Source organism: Bombina bombina, chromosome 4, assembly GCF_027579735.1.
Source record: "Bombina bombina isolate aBomBom1 chromosome 4, aBomBom1.pri, whole genome shotgun sequence".
Taxonomy (NCBI): domain Eukaryota; kingdom Metazoa; phylum Chordata; class Amphibia; order Anura; family Bombinatoridae; genus Bombina; species Bombina bombina.
The window spans coordinates 919,404,705-919,429,457 of record NC_069502.1 but is presented as its reverse complement, the minus strand read 5'-3'; positions in this window follow the sequence as shown (position 1 = coordinate 919,429,457).

Sequence of the window (24,753 nt, the reverse complement as noted above, 5' to 3'; positions counted from 1 at the left end):
TTTGTCAATTGATATATACACAGACTATTCAGGAGTCTATGTTAATGTTTAGCAGACGTAGCGCATAATTGTTTTTTTCTTGTATGGTCCTAAACATAATCAAGGGCAAAGCCAATGTTCAGGAAACCAGGTAGCAGTCCAAACAAATAACAATTACAAGAATAATCGCAAGGCAAGGTCATGAAACAAGCTGGGTCAAAAATAAGGCAAGACTTCAGAGCAGGAAAACAGGCTACCAACAAACAGAAGTTCAGACAAATAATTAACCAATGTTAGGGAGGAGACTGTGAATCAGCCTTTTATAGCAGACTAATTAAAGAACTACCAGCAGCTGACAGGCAGGTGGAGCAAAAGAGCACAGCCAGTGCAGACTGGAAGTCACAAAAGATGCTGATCATTAGCCAGAGCCCCTCAGTGGCTCAAATACAAGGGAAAATGTTACTAGCTAAGAATCCCAGGTTCAATCCTGGGCATGGGTGTTACAGGGGTATCCTGGCAGTTCAGTGCTTATATTTTTACTTCATTTTGAGAAGTCATATTTGCTTTTACTTAATCATTTTATGTAACAAGAAAACTGCAAGGACATTTTACTAATATATATTACTAGAAGATTAATGCATTTTTTATAGAACACAATAAATATGCTACTTTTAGCCACATTTTTTTTGTTTATGATTAATTGTAATTAAAAACAGTCTAAGGGCAATCTATAAAAATATAAATGATCTTAACACTGTGTTAATTTATAACCAACAACATTTAATGTTGCTTTATATTTAATGATAATAAGGCAGATCAATATTTTGTTTCATCCTTCCTCTTAGCAGTGAGCTTAAATCTAATGTATCTACGTTTTAGCATTTTTAAATGTCTTTCCAGTAATTATGTACTGTATAACATAAAAAAGTCACAAGAGATAATAAACAAAATAAAAGTAGTAGTGATATGTAGTAAAACATCAATGCTTAGTAATTATTTCACCAAGACTGCAGTACATCCATAGTTTAAGTTCAAATTATCATTAAAAGTATTTTTTGAAATGTAAAATTAAATTTAGTTAAAATTAACATTCCCTATAAAATCTTCTAGATTGATATAAATCATTAAAAAAAAGATTCTAAGTGCAAAAAACTTTATCATATGATGTAATACATTTTGTTCACACCTAGAATATTTTAAAAAAATTCTAATTATAAAAATACTTCCCTGATTCCCATAGTATTACAAAACAGTTTATTTACACCAATGGATAGTTAATATAAACTTACTACATAAAATCACTTTAGTAGTCATCAATAATACATATAACCATAATCCCCCACTTGGACTCCAGTGGTCAATTCCTTGTATGAGCTGTTCGAGTATCTAATTTAAAACCATTGCAAATTATAAACTGATGAATAAAATATTAATACAATAAGGTAATCAAACCAATGTAATTGAAAGCGACCACTCAAGTGCAAACTAATTTTATACTCTTCAGATTAGCACGACTAAAGGGCTTGCTTAAACTGTTAAAAAAATGTGCACTAAATACTATAAATTCCTGCAGCAGAATCTGCTTTAGAGGCTCCTAATGTGTTAGGACAGGTTGCCTAACTGGGAACTTTGTACAAAAGGACCTCGTTAACTGGGGTTATGTATTTAGAATGAATGATGTGCCTTTGATCATATTAGCTTCCTAAAAGAGTTAAAGCATTCAGGTCTGGTCTGCATGTTATACTGATATGTTACCAAGTGTTAGTGGTTGATGACTGGCAAATGTTAGCATCTGCAGTATTGTAAATATGTATGTGACAATCAAGGTGTTTGCAGCTCACCAAACCTCAAAAGTGCAATCCTCTGCTTGTATTTGTCTACACCCCAATGATCACTGGGCTAACCATCAGACTTTATTCCCAAGCTTATCAAGGACTGCAAACAACTTATAAATTATAATGGATTGTACTAATGGTCCTCCCACTTGCTAGTACTCAAAACCAGGGATAATCAAGATTTAAATTAAAGGGACAGTCTACACCAGAATTTTTATTGTTTTAAAAGATAGATAATACCTTTATTACCCATTCCCCAGTTTTGCATAACCAACACAGTTATAATAATATACTTTTAACTTCTGTGATTATCTTGTATCTAAGCCTCTGTAAACTGCCCCTTTATTTCAGTTCTTTTGACAGACTTGCAGTTTAGCCAATCAGTGCCTGCTCCCAGATAACTTCACGTGCACGAGCACAGTGTTATCTATATGAAATACGTGAACTTACACCCTCTAGTGGTGAAAAACTGTTAAAATGCATTCTGAAAAGAGGTGGCCTTCAAGGTCTAAGAAATTAGCATATGAACCTCCTAGGTTAAGCTTTCAACTAAGAATACCAAGAGAACAAAGTAAAATTGGTGATAAAAGTAAATTGGAAAATTGTTTAAAATGACATGCTCTATCTGAATCATGAAAGTTTATTTTGGCCTAGACTGCCCCTTTAAATTAAAAATCCTTATTATTGAATCCCAGCAGTAAGGTAAAGCTCATACCCATACGCATTGTCAGGTCTTCTTATGGCTTTAAAGGGGCAGTAAAATCAAAATTTGTCTTGCATGAGTCTGATAGAGCACATCATTTTAAACAACTTCCCAGAATACTGCCTTTGTTAAAAAAAAGCACACCATGGTAAACTCAGGAGTAGCAAGGCCCTAGTGGAAGCTAACTGGAAGCAAGCTAACTGCTGATTGGTGGCTGCACATAAATGACTTTTGTTATTGGTTCAACCTGTGCTTTCAGCTAGCACTTAGTAGTGCATTACTGCTTGTTCAACAAAAAATACAAAGAGAATTAAGAAAATTTGAAAATAGAAGTAACATGGAAAAGTGTTCTATCTGAATCATGAAAGAAAAATTGTGAATTTCATGTCCCTTTAAGGTGTTTAAGGGGTTAAATTTTTAAAGAAGTATGGAACTTGTGACAAAATACTGTCTCTGGGTGAAATATCTTCATCTTACAGTCATTTTGCCAATACAAAAAGTGAACTGTTTTTATATGGTGTTTTTATATAGGTTATAAACACCATTGGTATATAAATTCAACAATTAGTAGACATGCCCTTTCCTTTAGTTATAACTGCACAAATATGTGAACAAATGTAGCATGAATATTAAAGAAAATGAATGAATAATACAGAATTAGGCATTATTCATTCATTTTCTTTAAACAGTTAAAAATACTTACCTAAGCCTATGTCCTTTAGTGCAGGCCCTGCGGCCTCCTGCTAGAGCAGCTGGGGCTTGTGAAGAAGAAGAGCGGGTTAGCGCGGCTCTCCAGCTCACATATGTAAGTATTTTAGTCAATACAGGTTAACGTTTTCACCTGTAGCAGTGGAACGAATGCATATGTTCCACAAATGACTGGTATTTGTTTAGTTTAAAATGAGACAAATACCAAACATCATGGGTGCCATATATTCAAAATATGAAGTATTTTGAATATTCAATATTCAAAATAAAAAGATTCGGCCAAACTGAAAATTTTGCCCGTGCACATGTCTAATAATTATGACACAGTTCACACTTACAAATAAACACATATAAAATGATATGATAATGCAAATTAACAAACCAATGCACTAAATGGAAGTTCTAGTCACAAAATAAAGAGTTCTATTTTGCTAGGATTTTTTTTTTAACAATTTCCATTCTTTTACTATGGCCTAGCATGCAAGTGGAGCACTAAATATAGCTTGCGTGCAAGCGATTTTAGAGTTTCACTTTGTAATACCAGCGAACAGTAATGTGCACTGGTATTACAAGTAAATTCCAATGCGATCACAAGCTCAGGCTCACATTGCGAGGAAGCATTGTGCTCACGAGAGCGCGCTTCCTTAGGCTCCTATGGGAGCCTCGTTCTGATGCTGTCACAGACGGCATCAGAACCTCACGTAACGAATGGGGGCAAGTAGCGCACCGATGGGCAGCATTTTTAAAAGTATATGTTTATGAATATATACATATATATTTATGTGTTAATATGTGTATTTACACATATTAACACATAAATATATATGTATATAAGCATATACATATATATTTACATTGCGGTCTATGACACTTCCATCCAACTTTAAAGCCCCAAAACTGCCTAGTGAGGTTTTTTTTTTAATAAAAAACTATAATGCGCTCTATTTTGAGAGCATTCGGGGCAATTTTAGAAAATTAACCAGAGATGAATTTTTGGAGTGGTAATTGCTACCACAAGCTCACAGTAGCAATAACCAGCCACTTATAACGGCTGGTTAATGATCGTGGTCCCACAAACGGGCACATTTGTAATCTAGCCTTATGTGTTAAGAACTTTTTCAAAACGGTAAAACATGTAGTCAATGTACAAGCATTCCCAGAACACCTACATTAAGATAAGAATATGGACAGTAATTGGAGCATATACATGCATGCCTGCTTCTGATTGGCTCAAGAACTGAAAATTGGCAAAGGAACCAAATCTGGATTTTGCAAGGGTTATAAAAATATTAAGAAAGAAATTTGTATAAAAACTAAAATGTTCTATCAAATTATTTATTATTTTTTATACTGGAATTAGGTGGTGCTCTGACATCCATTTTAAGTTAAAGGGACACTGAACCCAATTTTTTTCTTTTGTGATTCAGATAGAGCATGAAATTTAAGCAACTTTTTAATTTATTCCTATTATCAATTGTTCTTTGTTCTCTTGCTATCTTTATTTGAAAAATAAGCCATCTAAGCTTTTTTTTTAGTTCAGACCTCTGGACAGCACTTTTTTATTGGTGGATGAATTTATCCACCAATCAGCAAGAACAACCCAGGTTGTTCACCAAAAATGGGCATCTAAATTTACATTCTTGCATTTCAAATAAAGATACCAAGAGAATGAAGAATATTTGATTATAGGAGTAAATTAGAAAGTTGCTTAAAATGTCATGCTCTATCTGAATCACAAAAGAAAAAAAATGGGTTCAGTGTCCCTTTAAGTAAAGTCAATTTATCTACCACTCTAAATGTAATTTTTATATTTTAAATGACGTTTATATTCAAATATGGAATTTAGAAATATTACATAAGAAAACAAATATTTAGTATGGCTTTTTTTTATTGTTTTTGGTTCAGTTACAACAAATTATTCCCAAACATTTTCTTCAGCGACTACTTTGTTCTGCTTATGTATTACAATTAGAAATATATACATGCAAATAAATATTATTTCAGTTCTAGAAAATGCTAACAGTTATATCTAAAGTGTTTTACAATTCATTTCAGAGCTAATGAGATGCATTTGATGTTTGATGTTTTCACACGGCAAACGCTAATAGACTGGAATAGGACCTATATTACCGTCCTTATGTTTCTGCTACGATATTTGTATCTTCAAAGCTTGCTACTGTGCAATGTAAATTTTTATCTGCCTGCTCATGAACTGTGATTACACTGTTCACGACTGGCCATATAAACCCATAATGGAGATAAAAAGGAAACTTTAGTTTCACTTGGTAATGTTGTGAAATTGCAGTGAAGTGGCACAATTATAATGTATATCTTAAGGTTATATCCTGATGATTTAATGTGTTAAATGTATAATGTTAGCATGAAGGGAAATATGAACAAGCTGATTTCTCTCTTATCTATCTATCACTAATACAAAGGTTTAGATTTAGTACGTTTTCAGAGAGATATATCTACCTTTGTTTCACTTAAAGAACCACTCAATGCATTAGAATTACATAATTAACAAGTGCATAATAAAAAGACAATGATTTAACACCTACTCTGAACATCAAATAAGCAGTAGATTTTTTTCTGACAAATTAATTTTTTTCTCCCATTTTCCGGCCCCCTGTATCATGTGACAGAGATCAGCCTATCACAGACTAGTATACGTATACCCTGTTAACTGCTGTAAATGCTCAGTAGGATCTTGTTCCCAAAAAGTGTCAATATAAAAAGACTGTGCAAAATTGGATAATGGAAGTAAATTGGAAAGTGTCTTAAAACTGCATGTTCTATCTGAATCATAAAAGTTTATTTTGACTTAAGTGTCCCTTTAAAACTTGTAAAATTTCCTTTTATTTTAGTGCCTCAGTCCCCTCAGGTAATATAGGAATTAGAGAGAAGTTTCTGGAATTATTATGTTCTCTAAAATGGATTGTCTTTAGATTTTTCAATGAATTTAGGTCACTATTTCCAGCAAGTGTAATGTTACATATTTATTTTTCTGAAACTTTGTATGAAATGGATAATTTGCTAAAAAAATATTTTCAGAATGAAATACATTCTCATTCATTTTCTTTAATTATGTATACTAAAAAAATAGTTTGCAAAGTACTTTATTAATTTTGTACTATTTTCCTGTATTTTAAAATTGTGGGCTTTCGAATTCCATTAGGTTTCTATAAAGTTATTTAGTTCAGGATTCCCCTTTTCTCTCTGTGTTGCTGAGGACAATTATAGGGGTTGATTTATGAAAGGCTTTTGCCAGCCTTCGACCCCCTATGAGTGCAGGTTCTCACAAGAGAACCTGCAGTCTGTATTTAACAAGCAGCGGGCATGAGACTGCTGCTGCTTCCCTAACCTTTCACCTGCTCTTAGGTGGCAAATTTCGATTTTTGTCCAAACGTAGAGATTGACAGCTCCTGTGGCTGTGCGCAGGCAGGGGGCAGCATTGCACAAGGGTGCAAAATTGAGTTATTTGGAAATGCTGAATTCCCACAGCGGAATTCAGCCTACCAGGGGCAAGCTGTGGCGGACAGGGGCTCGTATGTGCGCCTCTGTCTGCCACAGCTTGATAAATCGACCCCATAAAACAATTAAATACTGAACTGTGCAAACAATTGTTGATGGGAAATTTAACATTGTCACAGTCATTGTTTGCAGAGTTTGGATACATTATTGCCTATTTTATATCTGTCCCTAATTGTCCTCATCCAAAAAAGATTAGATAAGGAGAAACTTAGGTTTCAACATGGCAGTTGCTCATTACTTTAAAGGGACAGTCTACACCAGAATATTTATTGTTTTAAAAGATAGATAATCTCTTTATTACCTATTCCCCAGTTTTGCACAGTTATAATAATATACTTTTAACCTCTGTAAGTATCTTGTATCCAAGCATCTGCAAACTGCCCCTTTATTTCAGTTCTTTTGACAGACTTGCAGTCTAGCCAATCAGTGCCTGCTCCCAGATAACTTCACGTGCACGAGCACAGTGTTATCTATATGAAATACGTGAACTAACACCCTCTAGTGGTGAAAAACTGTTAAAATGCATTCTGAAAAGAGGTGGCCTTCAAGGTCTAAGAAATTAGCATATGAACCTCCTAGGTTAAGCTTTCAACTAAGAATACCAAGAGAAGAAAGCAAAATTGGTGATAAAAGTAAATTGGAAAAAAAAATTAAATTACATGCTCTATCTGAATCATGAAAGTTTATTTTGGCCTAGACTGTCCCTTTAAGTAAATTAGAGTATTTTATAGAAACTTCCACTTCCATGCAAATAATGAGATCTCTGCCTGAGCGTGCATGATGATCTGTTCTCATCATGAAGGGAAATCGCTGATCCAATGCTGTGATCGGTGATACCTCACACTGCAGGCCCGATCTGTGGTAGTAATAGTGGGCGGCACTCTTAGAGCTACATAGGAGTGCTGGTGATGTCACCACGAACATGCATGGCGACATCACAGAGGAGCCCAGACCATGAACTGAGAGGCAGGATAGGGGGAATTTATTCAAACCCCTAGATCTCAGCTCCCTTACTAGCCACAGACCTCCAAGATCTTCTGTTTGAAAGAGAATCATCTGGTCTTCCAAATGGACATGGAAAGCCACAAATAAAAACATAACACAATGGGTTTTGCTGTGGAACGGGACATTATAGGGTTAATAAAAAACATGAGACTATAATTTTATTGCAGTAAAAATGGTGGTCACTCTGCCCTTTTCATTATTATTTACTAAAATCTCAAGAAAAATATACTTTTTTTTTTTTTTTAAAATACAAGTTATAGTTTCAGCTTTGTCACATGCTATGATATATGAATATAATAATGGTATATTATAAATCTGCTGGAAAAAAACTATATATAATTTGTATGGGTCGTGTACTAAAATTTGAGTTACAATAGTATTTAAATGTAACTAGAAAAAAAACGCTCAAAATTTGCTTAGCACAGTGGTGAGAGAAAGGGTTAAACGACTAACGCAATTTATTAAAAAGATGCATCTACATATTATTCCACGGCTAATCATTGCTGTGAATACATCATTAAATATAGCATGCATTCATTATTTAATGTCCCTTTAAAAGTGAAATAAATAGAATTACGGGTTGTGCATATATTAGACTTACATTTCATAAATATTCATTTTGTGAACAATTGTTTCCTGCTCATATGAAATCTATGCTTTATAACTGATAAGATCCAGTGAAATGATGAACTCATGCAATTTACATTAAAATGGCATTGTTTAAAAACAATGGCTATTTAAATTAGTTTTGTTACAAAGTGAACATGAATTTCTATTAGAAAATATGCATAAGCAGCATTAGGTTTTGAAACTGAAAATGTGTTCTGAATAAACTCATTGATTTCCACAAGGAATGTTATGAAATAATGAAGAAAAAAATATATATTTCCTTGTTAATTCAAATTAGATTATTGACAGTAAAATAATAGTTACAATATAATTTGATTTGAATATTTTTCAGAACATTCTTTCCTTTTAAACTAATTTAAATATTTGTAAAAGGATTATTATATTGAAAAATATAATCATCATTTATTGTGATAATTGACTTTCAAAACAACAAAATTATGCATTTGAAAGGAAAGGAAATAATAGAAAAATTGAAACAAACTTGAGTGCATTTCATTTTTAAATATATGTTTTTCAGTAAAATTGTATTCACAAAAATGCTTCTAGTAAAAGGTATTACCATTTCACGGGCACATATACATATATTGCAAATGCTTAAGGCACCTATTTTAAAACCTGATACCTACTCAGAGAGCCATTTTTGTTTTTTGAGTCCTTGCTGACATAATATATGATCAGGGCACTGCCAAATCTTTAAACAGGCACATTATTTGGCTGTGGGCGCACTGGGAACATGTAGCATGTGTTAATTTGTGTGTATATATATATGTATATATACAGATGAAAGTGAAGTGGCACGCACCAACACAACAGCCACCTGGTGCACTGCAGAACAATGTAGCATATGAATATGATCCAGAATACACACTCGGCACAGTGTATATGAAGTATCCGGAAAAAAGCAGGCAACACAGGAAATTAGGATAACAAGCCTTTTAATCCAATAAAGGTGAAACAGCAGGGCCTTAACCCAATGGGTTAAGGGACTGCTGTTTCACCTTTATTGGATTAAAAGGCTTGTTATCCTAATCTCCTGTGTTGCCTGCTTTTTTCCGGATACTTCATTTACAATGTGCCAAGTGTGTATTCTGGATCATATATATATATATATATATATATATATATATATATATATATATATATATCAATGTAAATATTTGCATAGGAAATTAGCACATCAAGGCAAGATTCCCTGCTTGCTTTTCTCCCAGAAATACCTCATATACAATATATATATACATATATAGATAGAGAGATAGATAGATAGATAGATAGATAGATAGAGATACATTTGTATGTATAGTTTGAGATATATATATATATATATATATATATATATATATATACTGTATATATATATATATATATATATATATATATATATATATATATATATATATATATATGTAATGTAAGACACAACAAGAGAACTCATCCGGGAAAGTACCCGGGATGAAAAAAGACAGGGATTTCAGCACTCTTTTGAAAATAATCAATATTTTACTAGCACAGTATTATATACATATATTACAAAGGAGATGGCATTTGGGGCCCCCCCTCCGCCCTTGCACTATAAAGAAAGGCAACATTCATAATGTGAAAAAATTCAAAGTCAAATTGCAACAAAAATATATTACAAAAGAAATTATTGGACCTTTCGAGTCCAATAGACTGAACCTGACTGGTCAGGGGATGTGCAGTACAATTTGCCCAGAAACATTGATACAGCAAAATGCAGAGTTGGCCATAGTAAGACCAGTCACACTTTCTACACCCTGCTGCACACAGCACCCCTGTGGAGAGGTTCTCGCTGGGCAGGTTAAACGGTATATGGGATCTAAGAAAGTGGTGACATCCTTACAATAGGCGGTATAGAATAATCAGGCATACCTTGCAAAATGTACAATATATAAAGTATATACAGAGGGAAAGTGTGCTACAAAGATCAGCTACACCCTGCTGCATCCGACACCTCACCCGGGAGGTATGCACAGTCGGGCAGGTAATAGAAGTGGGATCTAAGTGATCAATGGCGACATGCCCTCAGGATATGTACATAAGTTTGTGAGCCAAACATTTAAATCATCATGTAAAAATGGCATTGATAAACTTAATATCAAGGCATAGGTTAATGCCTGGAAACAAAAGTAGACACATTAAAGCAATAACGTAGGCACATGCTATGCCGGTAAGCAAAGGAATATGTTAGTGCTAAGCATGCATCCATCCATATGTTATTAGATAAGCTGTGATCCTTGAAAGTTCCTAAGTAAAGCTGTACACCCTCTCGACAGAGCAGCGTTTGCCAAAGTGCAAAGTTAATGCACAATATCCAGAGCTGATTAGTACAGTTAGTAGCAAGGAATCTAATGACAATATGGAACCATACGACCTGAGTGATTCAGTAAGTTGTAGGCCGTGCCAGGTAGCTGTAAGTCCATGACAGATACTGCCAAATGTTGGTCCGGACTTTGCTTTAAAGATGTCTGTAAAGTAACCGCGAAGGCTTGTTGAGAGTTATTTTCTCCGAGATCCTCACACGCACATCACGTGATCCGGTCGGCTGGACCTATGCCGACGCGCGTTTCACCCGTGCGTCCAAATTGCTTAACGGGCTTCGTCAGGGCGTAATATCCAAGGTATCATTGTCTCCATATTTATACAGAGTATAGTTAGCGCCTCTACTGACGGGTGAAAATGTTGCAAGTAGATACAAAGTGTCAAAACTTAAAAACAAAATGTCTATGCTTAAATTTAAGTAACAAGAAAGCTTACTTTACTATATGTAACATGTTTACAAACACAAATGAAAATTAACTATATTAATGTTGCAACCTTAAATTTGACGTTAGTTTGCTTAGTTTAATTATATAATAAACAAGACCCTAAGAATATGTATTTACAAAAAACAGGCCATATCCAATTTATCGTTAAGGCCTGCAGGAAGCTGTGTACCCAAAATAGAGATCCATCTGCATTCCTTCTGGAGGAGTATTTTGTCGTTGTCCCCTCCTCTATTATTGGTGATGCCCCTATCTATTCCAATAAAAGAGAGGGAGTTAGGATTACAAGCATGCATAAGTTCATAGTGTCTAGCAACATTGCTTTTCTGGTTTTTATATTTTACATCATCCCGGTGCTCTGTTATCCGGTCTTTTATGGCCCTTCTTGTTTTTCCCACGTAATAACGTGGGCAATTACACAAAAGGAGGTAAACCATCCCTTCCGTATTGAAATTCACAAAGTGTTTTAGAGTGTAGGTTTTTCCTGTATGTGTTGCAAAATGTTTAGTCTTGACCATAAACTTGCATGCAACACATTTGCCACAGGGATGGTTGCCATAGGATCTGTGTTTTGAAAGCCAGTTTGGTTGTTTTGAGATTGACACATATTGGCTTTTTACCAATTTATCTTTTAAATTCGGTGCCCTTTTGGCTGTGATGTTTGGAAAATCCCCAACATCACGAGATACTGCTTCATCACTAAGTAAAGTGTGCCAATTTTGTGCCAAGATTTGTTTCAGTGATGTCCAATGGCAATTGTATTCAGTGACCAATCTAATTTTTGATTCACCGACCTTATCCTTGGGCACAAGGAGCCTGTCTCTATTCGAATGAGCCGCACCATTCAGAGCTTGTTTAACTATTCTCTTCGAATATCCTCTACTTAGGAATCGTTTTTCCATTTCAGCCGCGTGTTGATAGTATTTCCCTTTCGTGGAACAATTCCGGCGTAGCCTGAGGAATTGGCCCTTGGGAATGCCTCTTTTGAGGTGACTCGGATGATGGCTTGAAGCGTGGAGTAGGCTATTGGTGGCAGTGCCTTTGCGAAAGTTCTCTGTCACCAAGTAGCCATTGTTAATCTTCACATTGATATCCAAAAAGGATATTTCTTCCTTACTGTACTGTAAGGTAAGTGAGATGTTACTCTTATTATTGTTTAAACAATTTACGAATTCTTTCAAATCATGCTCCGAGCCTTCCCAGACAAGGAAGACATCATCCACATACCGTAACCATATGTGGATGTTCTCCTCAAAGAGGGGGTTCTGGTACACTTCTTCCATCTCCCAGATGCCTAGATGGAGGCACGCGTAAGTGGGAGCACATGTTGCTCCCATTGCTGTTCCCTGTTGTTGGGTATATATTTTGTTATCGAACATGAATACATTATTAGTGAGTGTAAATTTTAACAGTTCGATTACAAAATCTGTATGTTGCATTGCGCTTGTACCTCTCATCGATAGAAAGTGCTTGCAGGCCCTAAGGCCCACCTCGTGGGGGATTGATGAATACAATCCCTCCACGTTGAGAGTGACCAGAATGGCGTTTTCTGGAATCACCAGTCTATCAATCTTTCTTAGGAAGTCCGAGGTATCCATGATGAAGGATGGTAGAGTATTGAGGGATGGTCTTAGAAAGGAGTCCACATAATTGCCCAGGTTCTCAGTGAGGCTACCAATGCCTGCGACAATTGGTCTGCCTGGTGGATGGTTGGCATTTTTGTGGATCTTTGGAATGCAGTAAAATACAGGCATCACCGGATGTTCTGGATACAAGTATTTCAATTCAGTACCAGTTAACATTTATGGTGCATTTAAAAGCTATAAAAAACAACTTGTTAAACAAGTTAAACTCAGGGCTGAAACATCCAGCCTTGAGAACTATATTAAAATGAACATCATCCCGAGGGGTTTACGTCTTCGACTTGACCCTGGGACTAATTTGAGAGAGGATGAAGGAGGTGAAGAATTTATGGAAGGCTGGAATTCCAGCCTCTCAGACTGTTCCATCATTCTGATGAAAAAAATGGTAACCCGCAATAAAGAGAGGTTAGAGAAAACCATTACACAGGCTGAGGAATCATTAAAACTGGTTAACACCTTTTCAACCAATACGAACTTTGCAAAACTAAATGAGGAAATAAAGGAACAGATATCAAGGTTACAAAATGACATCAAACTTAGAAAAGGTAGGAAGATCTCGAGAGATAATGATGATTACAAAAATAAAAAAGTGTATAACTATCTGCCAGTGAGAAGTACCTATGATTCGGGTACTGATGGGTCAGATATAGAATCTGAGCATCGTAGATCTACCCGCAGGAACTCACAATCTTTTTTAGGAGAAGGAGGAGAGGGGGAAGAAAAAGGAGGAGGGAAGACAGCAGGTACACACTCAGAAGAGAGGAGGTATCCCTCCAGACAACGACGGCAGCGGAGCTACGATCAGAACCAAGCGAACTACCCTCGGGGCAGATCGCGAAGGTTTCGGGTCGAAGGGGCTACTAAATACATCTGAAGAGGGTCTTCAGATAATTAATTTATCCTCCTTCAAGTTGAACCTAATGCATATAGAGGTTCTAAAGAAAGGACTAACATTTTGTCCTACTAATTCACTTAATAAGTTTAAGTTTATTAAAGACCTACATCTATTTGCACGTCGAGTCGTACTGTCACAGATTATGAAAGGCAAAAGCAGACACTTAGTGGAAGACGTTTCTCTGAGTAGAGAAGACTCATCCAGTATACATAACCTTCAGAGTCTATTGGCAGATAGTGAGGGCAGTCAATATGTCCCCTCACAGATGGAGGATTCTATTCAGTATGAGAGGTTTCATTCGAGTTTCAAGGCAAAATCCAAATACATGCCACAGCTATCCATGGTACCTGCTGTGAACATCTTTGTCAGAGAAGTTGAAAAACAAATATCAGGACTACCCTTTACAGGATTGGTCAATGACAATCTAACAAAATCTGAAAGAAAGGCACTAAATCAACTCATGAATGCCAAGGGTTTTGTGATAAAACCCACGGATAAGGGTGGGAACCTGGTTCTCTGGGATGAGAACATGTATGTATTGGAGGTCAAACGCCAACTCTTGGATAAAACATTTTACAAGAGTTTGACGTTTAACCCTATTCCTGCACTACAATTTGCACTCTTTAATATTTTAAAAGAGGCAAAGAGTAAAGACATCATAACCTCTACTGAATTTAAATACTTGTATCCAGAACATCCGGTGATGCCTGTATTTTACTGCATTCCAAAGATCCACAAAAATGCCAACCATCCACCAGGCAGACCAATTGTCGCAGGCATTGGTAGCCTCACTGAGAACCTGGGCAATTATGTGGACTCCTTTCTAAGACCATCCCTCAATACTCTACCATCCTTCATCATGGATACCTCGGACTTCCTAAGAAAGATTGATAGACTGGTGATTCCAGAAAACGCCATTCTGGTCACTCTCGACGTGGAGGGATTGTATTCATCAATCCCCACGAGGTGGACCTTAGGGCCTGCAAGCACTTTCTATCGATGAGAGGTACGAGCGCAATGCAACATACAGATTTTGTAATCGAACTGTTAAAATTTACACTCACTAATAATGTATTCATGTTCGATAACAAAATATATACCCAACAACAGGGAACAGCAATGGGAGCAACATGTGCTCCCACTTACGCGTGCCTCCATCTAGGCATCTGGGAGATGGAAGAAGTGTACCAGAACCCCCTCTTTGAGGAGAACATCCACATATGGTTACGGTATGTGGATGATGTCTTCCTTGTCTGGGAAGGCTCGGAGCATGATTTGAAAGAATTCGTAAATTGTTTAAACAATAATAAGAGTAACATCTCACTTACCTTACAGTACAGTAAGGAAGAAATATCCTTTTTGGATATCAATGTGAAGATTAACAATGGCTACTTGGTGACAGAGAACTTTCGCAAAGGCACTGCCACCAATAGCCTACTCCACGCTTCAAGCCATCATCCGAATCACCTCAAAAGAGGCATTCCCAAGGGCCAATTCCTCAGGCTACGCCGGAATTGTTCCACGAAAGGGAAATACTATCAACACGCGGCTGAAATGGAAAAACGATTCCTAAGTAGAGGATATTCGAAGAGAATAGTTAAACAAGCTCTGAATGGTGCGGCTCATTCGAATAGAGACAGGCTCCTTGTGCCCAAGGATAAGGTCGGTGAATCAAAAATTAGATTGGTCACTGAATACAATTGCCATTGGACATCACTGAAACAAATCTTGGCACAAAATTGGCACACTTTACTTAGTGATGAAGCAGTATCTTGTGATGTTGGGGATTTTCCAAACATCACAGCCAAAAGGGCACCGAATTTAAAAGATAAATTGGTAAAAAGCCAATATGTGTCAATCTCAAAACAACCAAACTGGCTTTCAAAACACAGATCCTATGGCAACCATCCCTGTGGCAAATGTGTTGCATGCAAGTTTATGGTCAAGACTAAACATTTTGCAACACATACAGAAAAAACCTACACTCTAAAACACTTTGTGAATTGCAATACGGAAGGGGTGGTTTACCTCCTTTCGTGTAATTGCCGCGTTATTACGTGGGAAAAACAAGAAGGGCCATAAAAGACCGGATAACAGAGCACCGGGATGATGTAAAATATAAAAACCAGAAAAGCAATGTTGCTAGACACTATGAACTTATGCATGCTAGTAATCCTGACTCCCTCTCTTTTATTGGAATAGATAGGGGCATCACCAATAATAGAGGAGGGGACAACGACAAAATACTCCTCCAGAAGGAATGCAGATGGATCTCTATTTTGGGTACACAGCTTCCTGCAGGCCTTAACGATAAATTGGATATGGCCTGTTTTTTGTAAATACATATTCTTAGGGTCTTGTTTATTATATAATTAAACTAAGCAAACTAACGTCAAATTTAAGGTTGCAACATTAATATAGTTAATTTTCATTTGTGTTTGTAAACATGTTACATATAGTAAAGTAAGCTTTCTTGTTACTTAAATTTAAGCATAGACATTTTGTTTTTAAGTTTTGACACTTTGTATCTACTTGCAACATTTTCACCCGTCAGTAGAGGCGCTAACTATACTCTGTATAAATATGGAGACAATGATACCTTGGATATTACGCCCTGACGAAGCCCGTTAAGCAATTTGGACGCACGGGTGAAACGCGCGTCGGCATAGGTCCAGCCGACCGGATCACGTGATGTGCGTGTGAGGATCTCGGAGAAAATAACTCTCAACAAGCCTTCGCGGTTACTTTACAGATATCTTTAAAGCAAAGTCCGGACCAACATTTGGCAGTATCTGTCATGGACTTACAGCTATCTGGCACGGCCTACAACTTACTGAATCACTCAGGTTGTATGGTTCCATATTGTCATTAGATTCCTTGCCACTAACTGTACTAATCAGCTCTGGATATTGTGCATTAACTTTGCACTTTGGCAAACGCTGCTCTGTCGAGAGGGTGTACAGCTTTCCTTAGGAACTTTCAAGGATCACAGCTTATCTAATAACATATGGATGGATGCATGCTTAGCACTAACATATTCCTTTGCTTACCGGCATAGCATGTGCCTACGTTATTGCTTTAATGTGTCTACTTTTGATTCCAGGCATTAACCTATGCCTTGATATTAAGTTTATCAATGCCATTTTTACATGATGATTTAAATGTTTGGCTCACAAACTTATGTACATATCCTGAGGGCGTGTCGCCATTGATCACTTAGATCCCACTTCTATTACCTGCCCGACTGTGCATACCCACGGGTGAGGTGTCGGATGCAGCAGGGTGTAGCTGATCTTTGTAACACACTTTCCCTCTGTATATACTTTATATATTGTACATTTTGCAAGGTATGCCTGATTATTCTATACCGCCTATTGTAAGGATGTCACCACTTTCTTAGATCCCATATACCGTTTAACCTGCCCAGCGAGAACCTCTCCACAGGGGTGCTGTGTGCAGCAGGGTGTAGAAAGTGTGACTGGTCTTACTATGGCCAACTCTGCATTTTGCTGTATCAATGTTTCTGGGCAAATTGTACCGCATATCCCCTGACTGGTCAGGTTCAGTCTATTGGACTCGAAAGGTCCAATAATTTCTTTTGTAATATATTTTTGTTGCAATTTGACTTTGAATTTTTTCACATTATAAATGTTGCCTTTCTTTATAGTGCAAGGGCGGAGGGGGGGCCCCAAATGCCATCTCCTTTGTAATCTATGTATATAATACTGTACTAGTAAAATATTGATTATTTTCAAAAGAGTGCTGAAATCCCTGTCTTTTTTCATCCCGGCTACTTTCCCGGATGAGTTCTCTTGTTGTGTCTTACATTACATTACTATATAAGGGCCTGCACCACATTTATTTATAAGCTAAGGTAGAGCTGATTACGGCATCCTTTGTATTACTAGTCTATAGCAATTGCTTCTCTCCCGTATTTATTTCTTGATATATATATATATATATATATATATATATATATATATATATATATGAAAATCTAGTTAGAAATAGATAGAAAATACTCCTGTACATGCAAAACATTGGAATGCAAAATATTTACAGTAAATACACAGTACAACACTATTAAAAATGAATATTGCATTACTATGCTTTTACATGTTTTCATCTACTTAACTGCAAAGGGCTCCAATGCCCTGAGTGCTTACCTACCAATATAAACTCCATAAAATAATGAAATAGGACAAAATATATAGGGACAAATATATAAATGTGCTTAAAAATAGGAGAGAAAAATAGCAAGAGGTTGTTTTTTTGTTTTTTTTAATAATCATTTTTTATTGAGGGATAATCAACAGACAAAATAACAATCTATTACAATTTAGTACAGCGTGTTCATTGACAATAACAAAAAATTGATTAATTATTACCTCAAAAATTGCAGAACACATCAATAAACAAAATTCCTACCAACTGTTCTCTATTTCATCATAACATAATCCTGTGTTGTACTTATTTGGAACTATCCTTATTTCAATACAACATATTTTACATCATCAATAATGTTACTAAGGCGTCTCCTAATGAACTAACATATATTCCAAATTTAGTTGAAATTTCCTGTAGTTACTTGCCCTCAAATTATCAATATACATATGACCTGACATAATTTCAGAAGAGCTTATAGAAGAAAATAAAAGGGGAGAAAAATAATTAATTAAATTGATTGATAGGGCGAGGGGGGGGGGGGGAGAGGGACAAAAAAAAAAAAAAAAAAAAACACAAGTTATAAAGTGTGCCTGTAACTCTGACTAAAATCTAGCCATTTTTTGGCAAAACTAAATTGTTGCTGGGGTCCATTGTTAACGTTATCCATCTGTTCTATTATATATTGTGAGTGGAGTAAATATGTTAGATTATTAATTGTTGGTGGTTGATTTGCCTGCCAATTTTTTAATATAAGATATCTGGCGCCCAATATTACAGTATTAATGAAGTTAACATTGCGTATATAGGGAGTAGGATTTATTAAAAAAAATATATTAACTGGAGATAAGTTAAGTTGCACGTTTAACAATCGATTCAGCCAAAACTGTACCTGTCTCCAAAATTGCAGGATTCTTGGACAAGTCCAAAACATGTGGGCCAGGTCGGCCACCGAAGAGCTACATCTTGGACACAGCTTTATTGATTGGCCATACCATTTGTTTATATCTGCGAGGGATGTATATATACGATTTAAAATTTTGAAATGTGATTCACGCCAGGTCGCCGATAGGGTAGCGCGTTCGAGCGCTGTTGTACTAAATTTCATCTGGTCTGTATCTATTGTTGGGATATCATGTAGCCATTTAGCATGCATTCTTACCAGATTGGCTTCTCCTGCCTGTGTTAATATCATTCTATACCAATAACTGATGGAATGTTTTCCTGCTTTATATAAGGATATGCCCATTCTTATACCAGGATGTAGCCACTGACCAATTTGGTTTTGAGCTATTTCGTTATACCAGTGCCGAGCTTGCAAATACGCATAGAAATCTCTATTCACAAGTTGATACTTGGATTTGAGAAAAGCAAAAGTATGTATATTTAAATTCTCCGTATCTCGGAGATGGATTAAATGGGTAAGACCTTGTGCCGCCCATCTATTGAATACTTTATTATTTAAGCCAGGACTAAAGCAAGGATTCTTAGTGATAGGAACTAAGTCCGAAATCTGAGGATTATCATTCATGCACGATCGAATATATTGCCATGCTTTAATGATGTTTACTATGGTGCATTTGTTCTTAAACTTAATTGGGAGCGCCTTAATGGGACAATGTAATAAAGCTGTTAACGAAAAGGGCAAAGCTAGTTTTTGTTCAACTTCGAGTGAAGCTACATAAGATCTATCCATGATCCAATCCATAGCAACCTTTGCCACGCAAATATTATTATATAGTGCAAATATTGGGAATGTAAGCCCGCCGTATTGTCTAAGATGTGCCAATTTGTCAAGTGAGATCCTGCTCCTACTGGTACCCCATAGAAACGTCCTAAGACGCTTATCTAAGAGCTTAATATCTTTTTTTGCTAATATAAGAGGAGTATTTTGCATAGTATATAGTAGTTTTGGTAGGATAGTCATCTTAACTAAATTGATTTTCGCCGTTAATGAAAGAGGTATTTTCGCCCAGTTCAACAAGTCAGTTTCAATTTTGTTTAATAGTGGAGCAAAATTCAGTTCGTACCATTCCAATTGATTTCTACTAATTCTAATGCCAAGATAAGTAATGTAGTGAGCTGCTACATTAAATGGGGGCATATAGTTTGGTTGCGGGGTTGGATTTAAGAGTAGGTCGGACTTATTAATATTAATGTTATAACCCAAAAATTAGCCGAAAAGTTCTATGATATCCAGAATATAGGGAATCTCCGCTTGTGGGTCCTTAAGAAAGGATGCGTAAAGCAATATTTTGAGAGGTTTGTCACCTAAGCTAACCCCCGCTAGTTGTGTTTTTAGCATTAGTGCTATGGGTTCTAGTGCCAAATTAAATAAAAGTGGTGAGATCGGACACCCTTGGCGAGTGCCAGTCCTAATATTGAAGGGATCTGTGAGTGAGCCATTTACCAATAACGTAGACGATGCGTTTGAATATAGTGCCCTAATACAAGTAGGGAAATGCCCTCTAAACCCGAATTGATTCATCGTATAGAATAAATGGTACCAAGTGATCAAATCGAATGCTTTTTGAGCATCAAGAGATAGAATAGCTGAGTTGGCCTGGTAGTGGGTCTTGTTGGCGTGCAAAAAGTCTATTAACAAAATTTTTTTTCTAGTTCTGGTCATTGAGTTCCGCTGTGCCATAAAGCCGACCTGATCCACATGTACTAGAGATCCAAGAATAGATTTAAGCCTATATGCCAAAATTGCGGTAAATATTTTATAATCCGCGTTTAGGAGCGATATAGGGCGATATGAATCAGCTATTTCTGGGTCCTTTCCCTTCTTTGGGATTAATATAATTTTTGATGCAGTAAAGTATTTAGAAGGTACCTTACCCTTGCATAGATAATCATTAAAAAGATTCACTAAGGCTGTTGTGACCTCTTCCCTCAAGATTTTGTACATTTCAGCCGGGAGTAAGTCCGGACCAGCAGCTTTACCCAATCTAAGTCTATCTATAGCTTGCATTACTTCTGTATCGGTTATGGGTTGGTTAAGATTTTCTGCATCTTGTCGAGGTAAAACTGGGACCTGGATTTTTCCCCAAAACTTCTCTTTATTCTGGGTGTCTATATGTGGTTCGTCGTATAATCTCTTGAAAAATTCGTGGAACCCAGTCTTAATATCCTCCGACTTAATTAGTCTTTTCCCCCCAATCTTAATAGCTTTTATAGTTTTGTGTGCTTGGTACATCCTAACACAATTCGCCAATAATTTACCGACCTTACTACCAAATCTATAAAACTTAGCTCTTTGTTGGCTTTCCTGAGTCATGGCTTTTTGAAAAGATACATTGTCCCATTCTTGTTTGGCTTTACGGTATTTCTGCCAATTCAGATGGTTGGGTTCAGTAATATATAGATTGTATGTGTTTCTAAGGTAGTTTGATAACTCCCTCTCTCTTAGGCGCACTTTGGCCCTAATCCTGCATGTATATTTTTTGATCTCGCCCCTTATCACTGCTTTGGCTGTTTCCCAATAGATTTCTGCCTTATGATTATAGGAGCTATTCTATAACCTATATTCTCGCCAGGTTGCTTGAATGTGTTTCTGAAACTCCTTATTACTGGTTAGATAACGAGGGAAAGTATAGCCTCTAACGGGTTCGAAAGTAGTACTAGTAAGCTTCATTTCTAAAAGTATAGGAGCGTGGTCAGAGATGATAATATCACCTATCTGCGCCTTCGTGCAGTTCCCTAGCACCCTGTCTGATCCCAAGAAGAAATCAATACGTGAGAACGTTCTATGGTGTTTAGATTCACATGTGTATGCTCTTATATTGGGGTTCTGATGGCGCCAGATATCCTGTAATTGAAGGGCGTTACAAAAGGTTCTTAAAGTTCTAGTTATTTTTTGAGGGATTCTAGTTGGCTTTACTTTGTTGGTTTTCAATCGATCTATGTTATTAGAAGTAAGATTAAAGTCCCCTGTCACTATCATAGTAGTGTCCATGTAATTAAATAATTTAGCCTTCAGTTTTGCCCAGAATAACTCATCATAATTATTAGGACCATACACGTTACATATCGTATAGGCGACTGATCCGATTTTTATCTTCATAATAATATAACGTTCCCCTGGATCTAACTCCTGAGAAATGATTTCGTAATCCAAGTTTTTCCTGAATAGTATAGCTACTCCACGTTTTCGGGAGACACACGGGGTAAAAATAATCTCCTGAACCCAGTTAACTTTTAGCTTTTTATGTTCTTGTTCGGATAGATGTGTTTCTTGTAATAAATTTATATCTGCTCTGCATTTATTTAAGTGTGTTAAAGTTCTTTTACGTTTAATCGGGTTTGTAATGCCGCCCACATTCCATGACATAACCTTTAGAGTGGTCATTTTAATCAATTTTGGTCATGTACTTGTCGGCAACAAAAGACAGCAACACAAAAAAGATAAAAAAAATAAAATCAGATCTCCCCCCTCCCCCCCCCCCTCGCAGTGTCTAGCTATGTATGTTTGCTTACAAAAAAAAAACTATTTAAGTACCTTAAATTCCTATTCCGCCTTATCATACAGATAAAGTGTGTAAGCATGTTTGTGAGTTGCGCTTTTAGCACATACCTCAGCTCCCTATTCCTTTAGCTGTTGCCCTGCTTGTGTTGGTCTAGGTAGGCCTTGGCCTCAGTAGGTGTATTTAACATAATTGTTTCATTATTAATGAAAAGCTTAATTTTAGCAGGATAAATTAGCCTGGCTGAAAGACCTTGGTTGATTAGGGTGGTACAAAATGGGGCCATTGCCTTCCGCTTATTGGATGTCTGCAGCGAATAGTCCTGAAATAAAAGAATTCTATTCTGATCTATTTCCAAATTTTGAGTCTTTCTATAGGCCCTTAAGATATTGATTTTATCTTGAAAATTTAGGTATTTCACCATGATAGGGCGCTTCTGTGTGATACCCTCTGCTAGTTGTCTAAGGCTTCCCATCCGGTTGGCTCTTTCCACCTGGATAGGCTGTGTTTGATGATTGAGCCCCAAAAGCTGTGGTAGTTTTATAGCTGCAAAATGAGTAAGGTCCTGGTACGCGGGACTTTCTGGGAGACCAATTATTTTTAAGTTATTTCTACGTGATCTATCCTCAAGATCTTCAAGTTTCTCAGATAGCTCCTCAATTTGTGTACTATGGTGTTGACTAAGTTGTTCTAATTTATATGTGGAATCCTCAGTATCTGATACTCTAGTTTCAACATCTGCTAATCTTGCGGTGAAGTTTTTCATTTCAGAAGACAACGTGGAAATCTCCAATTTGATAAATTCAAATTGTGGCAGTAGCAAATGAGCTACTTGTTTGGATATTTCCTCGATGTCTACTTTGTTTATATTTAGATTACTTGTATCTGATCTGAGTTCAGAGTTAGGTTCCAGGCTGCTCCTGGGTTTCCTGTCTCTCATCTTTGCTGGCATTGCGTGCACATTAGGTGATAAAAACGTATCCATAAATTAATTTGTCGACATGTGCCGAGTGTGATAAGGGGAAAAAAAAAAAAAAAGGGGGTGGGAAAGAGGTGAGAGGGGGGATGGCAAGTGATGTGAGGTGAGTGGCCTGGGGAGTGCAGGAAGAGTGAGTTCTATTTAAATCTAGTATTTGGGAAAAGCCCCTAGTGATGGTGAGTAAAGCAATCGCCAGCAAAGGAGAAAAAGAAGAGAGAAAAAAAAAAAGGGGCAGTCCCTAATGTTGGTCCATGTTACAATTTGCAGAACTACCTTATGCAGTAATTAGATCAGAAAATGTTATCCTGTATTCCCTGCCTATAACAGTCCCTCACAAAGGGATATATCTTACCTCTATAATTCTGAAAAATATGTTACTTATATCAGTAAATGTTGTTCAGGGGTCATAGGAGTGGTATCGCAGCTATCATTTTAGTAATGGTCATAGAGTAATGTGCCACCATTAGGTATAAAACATATTATTTACAATAGAAACTGTCCAGAAACTCTTCTAGTATGGGTAGTCCTATCAGGCAGTTATTGTCAATTAATATTCTTATGCAAGTTTAAGAGGGCACCATTCTTTTGTTAACCATATGCAATTTTAAAAGGCACTTTACAATTGCTACTGCAGACAAAAAACCATATGAGTGAAGTCACAATCAAGTTTTAAACAGTAACCACAGAATACTAAGCCAACATTAACTATAGTGCACAAGAAAAAGAATTTCTAACAGTACATCTGTTGTTAATTAGAGATAATATACAGGTTTAAGAAGACATCAGTCATTTGCTAGCCATATGCAAAGTTGGAAAGACATGATTCATTTACTACTGTAGACACTTATAAGATATTTACATGTCGTTTTCTATATACCTTGTGCCTAGCAATACTGAATCAGCATATATTCCACCTGACAGTGTTATATGTATTATTTCATGCAAACAATTTTAATAGATGTTACAACCAGTGCCCTTAATTAAGAGGGCATTTTCTGACTTAAATCTTTCGTTATAGAGTCAGTTTATGTGTTTGATGCCTACTGAAAGCCAAAGGATAGCTGAAATAAATCGCCAGTAGGCAAGTAGGTTAGCCAGCACAGAGATTTCTCAAGTCTCTCGTTAAGGAAAGTCAGCTGTGCTTCTTTTTCTCAGCTTCAGCCTCAGAACTTTAGTAATCCTGAGTTTTTCAAGCAAATCAGATCTGCAATTCGCCAATAAGTTCAAGCCGATTCCATAATGTGAAGTAGTCTAAGTACAGACTTAAGCTTGCTCTTAATAAAAAGTATCTGGGGCAGAGCTAAGAAACTTTAAAAAACAGCAGTAGCGCTATCACACTATTTGCAACTGTTATTATCTCACAGCCCCAATATTCCACGCTTATATGTGATAGTTCAGGCCCCGCTATATGTGTGGTGGGTTAGTGTTT